Source organism: Mytilus trossulus, chromosome 6, assembly GCF_036588685.1.
Source record: "Mytilus trossulus isolate FHL-02 chromosome 6, PNRI_Mtr1.1.1.hap1, whole genome shotgun sequence".
Lineage (NCBI taxonomy): Eukaryota > Metazoa > Mollusca > Bivalvia > Mytilida > Mytilidae > Mytilus > Mytilus trossulus.
In genome coordinates this window covers 22000271-22007965 of record NC_086378.1, presented here as the reverse complement: position 1 = coordinate 22007965, position 7695 = coordinate 22000271, and positions in this window count along the sequence as shown.

Genomic DNA, 7695 nt, shown 5'->3' with positions numbered 1-7695 from the left:
CCAAGGGGAACTAATGCCAGTATATATCTGCTGATTCATAAAACACAAAAACAATTTAAGGTGACAAAAGTTAAAAACATCTGGCTGTACTGTCAAGCAGTGAGTTATGACCATGCTAACTATATTTAAATGGTGAAACCTTTTTTTATCAAACAACATTCATACTTCCATGTATAATAATAATAATAAATTCTTTATTTAAAGAGGGTAAACTCAAGGTTACATGTATGAGGAGCATGTAACTACAGTAATGTATTCTATAAAATTGAGAATGGAAATGGGGAATGTGTCAGTGAGACAACAACCCGACCATAGAACAGACAACAGTAGAAGGTCACCAACAGGTCTCCAATGCAGCGAGAAATTCCTGCACCAGGAGGCGTCCTTCAGCTGGCCCCTAAACAAATATATATACTAGTTCAGTGATAATGAACGCCATACTAAACTCCAAATTGTACACAAGAAACTACAAGTTAAAATAATACAAGACTAACAAAGGCCAGAGGCTGCTGACTTGGGACAGGCGCAAAAATGAGGCCGGGTTAAACATGTTTGTGAGATCTCAACCCTCCCCCTATATGCTTGTTTAAATGCAAATCTTTTATTTCATTGAACTCTAAAATGAACTGAAAGGTCAATTTATTTTTGAACTGACATTAAGACTTTATACATCTGACATATATGTACACGATACCAACATATTATTCCAAAGAGTTGTTTTTCTCAATTTTTATGGAGTATAGACCTTGTCTGGTCCTTTGAGTATACAAATCAAAGTTACAAGAAACTCTACCAATTATAGTTTTTTAATTTCTGAAGTATCCTGTTTCCCTTGATCATACCTTCACAGCCCACAAAAAATCCAAACCATATGATTATGACCTCTCTGCAAATACTTTTTTTTACACATATAGTATTCACATTTAAATAATACAAAAACAAATACGTTTTTAAGAATTTATTGACAAACTACAACAAAAGCAAAGCGTTAACACTACAATTAAGTAATTAATAAATTAACTATGTATTAATTTTCAAAATATAAAAAAATAACCCTAACCTTGAAAAATATCAACCCAAACTTTTATACACTTCAAAAACAATCAATATACTAATCTGATTTTAATATGCAAATACTAAAAGAGAAACACAATCTATTTCCAAGACTTTTCATCCAATTAAGACAATTGTCTGCTAACTTTATTTTATTTTTTTTTTAGTTTTTTTTTTACTAATCTGAATTGCTTTAGCTCAGATTCAAATTTTCACAGACTTACCCATAAAAATGGGGAAACTTTGAGTAATTCAAAATTGATCTCATTCATTGGATCCTAAATTGACGTTAACATTTTAATTTAAGCAAAATATATGCAATCTTGACCAAATCCTCAATTTTATGGTGTTTTTTTTTAACAGAAAATATGTATGGAAACATTTTTATAGCAGAGGTTGCAGACAATTCGAGGTAAAAAGGACTTCAATCTGTAATCTGATCTCATTTAACCATATATTAAAATCAGATTAACACATTTCCCCCTCTGTTTACAAATTTTTAGAGGATGAACTATTCTTCACTCTAGAATTTTTATAAATATATTCTTATCTCAACAGCAATTCAGTTGGAATAGGTTTAGACAAACTGATACATACATATAAACAGATCTGCATTTCCTAAATTAATTGAACTTTTCGGTTTCTTAAGGCATCAAAGGTATTTGAAAAAAAACCATTAAAACTATGTAGGAATGTAATGAAATGGCACTGGTTTAAAAATATCAAATAAATACTTTCTTTAACAGACAATTTTAACAATATACACCGGTTTTCTTTTATATTTTATATAAATGCACCAAATAAGCATGTTACGTCCATTATTTTCCATCCCCAAACTAACTGGGCTGATGGACAAAAGTTTATCTAAATTTACATCTGTTATCTTCAGATGAGAAAAAGAAGATTGGCAAGAACTTTTCTAAAAAAAACAGAAACAAAACAATAACATAAAAATAAAATACTTTATAGTGAGTATCACTTAAAAAATTGCTTATTTCAATTTGTTGCGTAGTCTTTATCTTATGACTAAAAAGTTTAAAAACATATAATAAAAAAAATAATAAAACCATCAAATATAAGCTTTAACCACTTGATATTTACAAAAGAGTTGCTTAGTAGTTATGTGAGTGACTAAACAGCTTCAAAAATGTCTTGAAAGTTTAAATGATCAGTTTGCTAGTTGCATTCATAGGAGTTGTGGAAGTTCAAAAATTTATTTCAGTATATCTCCACTTTATGTGCATGGCTTCAAGTATAACTTTGTAGACACAAATTGGGAAAAAAATGTGAAAGGTACATGTAGGGGAATAGATTTGGTTTAATAATGTGTAGGTCAAATATTTGAGGATTTACTTAGTCTAAAATTTGAGACGTTATTTGCCCGACACTCTGAAGGTGTTGTTTTAAAATCACAAAAGAAGACCTAAAAAGTAGTAAGAACTTTCAACTTTATATCAATAACTTAGAAAAATTTCATTCTATAAAGAATATATCATTTTTTTTCCTGTTTTTTTTTGGTTGAAAATTTGCTATCTTTCACTTGAATCCAATAAGTTTTAAAACAAAACCTTGAAACAGACTTTAACCACTTATCATTCAAAGCTTATGTCAGCCAGCATGATTTTTGCAAAGAGATTATTTAAATATAAAATATTCTTTTCTATAACAGGCATATTTTTTTGGGGGGGCAAATTGGCTAAAAATGAATAATCAGTTAAAATAACATATGCAGTACAATGTACTTGCAATATAAAACCCTTATTGTGAGCCTGTACAGTTATATTAATAGCCTTTATATGATTATAGGCCATGCACAAAAAAGTTCAATTATTCCCCTAAACACTTTCACTGTTGAATCACCAATATAACCCAAAATATCTTTACATTTTGTCAACTAACACATTAATATTAATTATAAAACACAAATAATATAAAAAAATTGTAACTGTACAAAAAATTGTAACTAACAAGGCAGAAGAAAGTGCCAAATATCTTTCTTCATGACAATTTTGTCAAGATAAAGACAATGAATATCAACTATTTTCCCATGATCATTAAATTGTTTTATTCATGTGCAATGTTTCAATTTCAAACAAGATTATCATTTCTGCAACCTTTCTTCTGCCTTCTATTTGTTAACATTTAACAATATTTCTTTGATTAATACCAACAATTTACAAGCTGACACAGCACAATGCTATCTATTAGTATATATATACAAATTCTAATGCTGAATATTGAATTAATAAAGCCATCTTTCTGATTTCTGCATCTGTATATGTTTATATATCAAAATGTGTGTGCATATTTAATATTTTAGAAATAATTGTTTTGGATTTCAATTGTTTACAATGCAGGCAGACATAGTTTCTCTCTTTTTAGACTGTATGACCAAGCAAAGTGAAAGACAAAATACTTGTTAAAATGACCAAGCACGAATATATTCATTGTTTTTACTGGTAAAGGTGTGCTTGCTTTAATTTTACATAGATAAATTTATTTAACCATGTTAAAGGTGCACACACATTACTTATAACTACTGTTTATAGATATACAATATTTTGATATTTGAAATATATTTTGTATACATAAATATTGAACATTATTACAGCACAATAACATGTCTGCAGCTAAAAAAGCAAAAATTCTAAAATTGTAATTTAACAACATAAATCAATCTTCAAGCTCTAACAATAAACAAAATGATATACAAATACAAACTAGAGGCTGAATTGCTCATCTGACAAATTGAAGTTTATTCTAATTTTTTTTCTTATACATAAGAGAGTCGGATCAAAATGACACAGAATTTAACATCTATAGGTCACAGTATGGCCTTCTCTTAGTCAATTATTGTTTTCAAGAAAATATCTGAGAAATCAACTGAAAAAATGAAGAAAAAAAAATGATAGATATGTTATTGCTGATCGTTTTGTCAAGTTCTTTAATATAACCCATATATGCTATTTTAATTCATAGCGACCATGTTGACTTGATAAGGAGGTCATCCTAAGCAATTGAAATAAATCAACTGATGTGACATTTGACATTGTTTTTGTTTTGGGACACCAAACAAACTTCTTGCCAAATTGTTTCAGATGAAAAGATTTTTTAATCAACATATGCCAAGTGATACACCATAGGTAAACAAATAAATAAACAAAAAAGTGTTATTTCAACTGCAATTATGCAAATACTAAACAAATTTATAAAAATAAAATACATAATATTAATTAAAACTAACTCATAAAAACAGTCTTATAAAAGGACAAATTAGTTATATACAACAATTTATATATTTTATTCCCACACAGAACTTCTAAAAATTGCTCATGTCAAAATTACAATATGAAAACAAAATCAAGATGTGGGGTGATTGTCAAAATGGTATATACACCAAAAACACCAAAAAAGACATGAACGTGATATTCATTTTAATGTTCCTTCAATTATATCGGTAGTTGTTATTGGAGATTATTAAAGTATCCTATAAGGCTGACACTAAGGACCTTGTTGTTAGTCCTGAACTTTTTACTTTATGGCTGAGAACTTTTCAGAGACACTAAGAACTTTATTGTCCTTGAGACTAGACCTTAACTTTTCAGTTCATAGTTCCAAACATTTCAGCACCAACCCTGGTGAGAACATGGATTTGAATATTTATCTTTGTATATTTAGATTATATGTAAATATTTCACGACATTTTTTTTATCTTTTTTAATTTCCTCCAATTATTTTTTTTGTCTACAGTTCAAATAATTCTTCCATTCCTTTCTTTTAGTTTACCATATATGGCCTAAAAATTTATTTTTTGAATATTTTATGACATATGTAGCCATTATGTATAATATTAGACTTAGTCTTCATATTAAATCAAACATGATTATCTCAAAACAGTTTTGCACCCTTCACTCTGTTCCTTTATTAATATGAATTAGATCTATATAAATCAAATGTCATAGACTAAATTTGAAAAACAAATAATAGATCCATGAACATATTATGTGAAAATGTATTGAAAAATATTCCCACATCTTGATAGTAAGCTTGACATCAATAAATATTTGAGGATGGTACATGTTGTACTTGCGAAGCTATAAAGCTATAAATATGGCACAGCTATATTCTTAAATTGCACTCATATATTTACATATACATTTAAATAAAAGTGTCATTTCAATGATTCTCATATCAATTGCTTCTTACACTGAATTTCTTCCATACATAAATGAAATAATGTTAAATTTTTTTATTTTTTTTTCAAGAACTTTTTTTAACAAAGCTTATGCATAACCGATGAATTGGTGCTAGTTTTTAGTTTATTGATGAGAATGATTTTAATCTCATTAATAAACTATTTCTGCATATTGATGTCATGTTATTTAATGAAAAATATGAGCAGCTGTACACCATAAGCATGCCATTTTTTAAATACACATATGTAACAAAAAAGAAGTTTCTTTCAATATCAAATATACAAATGTATGACCAGTTATTTAATTATTTTTTTTTAAATATATAAAGTGTTTCTCTGATCTAAATTAATCTGAAGTACTTAATCATAAATATTCAAAGGTTTCCAGACTGATTTCGCAAAGAACTGGACCATTATTACGACAGTTTGCACTTGCATTGACTGCAAATATGTGAAAGCATCCAAGAGATCTTCAAAAGAGAAACAATACCTCTAAATAAAAACTCATTTCAAAAAATTTTAAACAGCTGTGAAATACTTTCCGATGGATCTGTATGGATGAACATGTACTGAGTTATTTTGCCATACAACAGTACAGTCACATTTGCTCAATTGATTTGATTTAAATTTTTGGTGTTTTAATGCCACTTTTGGGCTATTTCTTGGCGGCCAGTCTTTATTGTGGAGGAAGTCAGAGTGCTCAATTGAAGCCTTAAAAGTCTAAAAACATTGTTGGACACCATTAACAAAATGTCAGTGCATGTTTGAAATTTCAAGACAAAATGTTAAACTTTCATATTAAACAGTAATTCAGTGAAATGATATTAGGTATTATAATAATATTTTAAAAACTGCTTAAAAAATTATACAACATCACTTTCAAACATAACAGACAACAAACACAATAACTTCACGTAATATTATTTTTTTTTTCAATAAATACCCCTTGCATAACCAGGGATTGACAACATGTAATGAAGATTGAATTCGCATACCTAAATGTTGTGTAAAATTTATAAAGAACTGAAAAAAACTTAAGGTATCAAAGACATCCTTATAACTGTCAATTTTTGATAATTCAAGTCAGTTAGTAACATATTATGAATGAATGAATTTAATTTCTATTATGATCAACACCCAATAACTCTCAAAAGGAGGGTAAACAAAAGAAATCATAAAAAGCAAAGCAAGATTACCTCAATGAAACCAATATAAGCATTGTGTAAGAATTGCATAAGTTCAAATACATCAAGCTTGAGTTATGATGAGACGTTCTCTGAAATGTTGAATCATCAACATTAAAGTCCTTAATGAATTATAAAACAATATACAAAAGATGAGAGGGATAAGTTTTATAAAAGTTGTTTTATCTACTCTTACATGCTAATGTGTTTGCTCCACATAAAAAAATCTTATAAACGATATAATTTATTTGAATATTACAGTCTTATGTCCTTAAAAAGAAATTTGGTGTTGATGGTGGTCTCTGTTTAATCTATTCATAAATTGTCTTATCACTAGACATGTAGGATGGGACGGACAATCAGACAACCCTATTATTAAAATATGTCTGCCATTGATGAGAGTATGGAAAGCCAGAGTCATGAGAACACTATTATGAGGTTGGTAATTGAGGAATCTTCATGACGAATAACGGTAAAAGTCCTTGCCGAATGACGGTTAAAATGGTAATTGTTAGTGCATGACAATAAAATGTAAAATGTCTTTAAGACAAAAAAAAAATAAAAAAAAATAATATTTTTTTTTTCAAAAATAACAGTAACAATAATTATTTGAGACCTCTGACTAATCATGGATATTTAGACGAATCACAGTATAATTTGACGCTAACAGTAGCTGAAAGTGACAGTTTGACCCTTGGAGGTAAAGGGCATTCGGCGTTTTACGTTTCCGCAAATTGGCATTACTTTTCCGCGAAAAAAAGCTGACGTTTCCGAAAAAAAAAGTTTACGTTTCCGCTAATAAATATCTTACTTTTCCGGAAAAAAAGTAACTATTCCGGAAAAAAATAATTATTACATTTCCGCAAATAATTTAAGGACTTCCTATAGCAAAGCTATAACAAAAAATAAATATGTATTAAAAGTTAAAGGTCATCATAACATGTAAGTAAAATACATCATTAAAATTTATGAAAACGTATGTTCGAAAATATCTTGATTTGAGTTCATAAGTAAGTTCTGGCAGAATATTTGTAGCCAACACGTCGTACAAAGTCCATAGTAGCACATTCACCGTTTACAATTTTTGTATTTTGTTCAGGAAGGAAGTCCATCTTCTCCTTTTCATATTTCCGAACGGGTGCTTTTACAGTTAGTTCTAATCTTTATGTAAGATGTTGTCTTCAGTTTCAATAACACATCGACAAAGACAAATATGGTAGGATGGCTAGCGTAAAACTGCTCGTTCAGGTAGACACGAAAAGA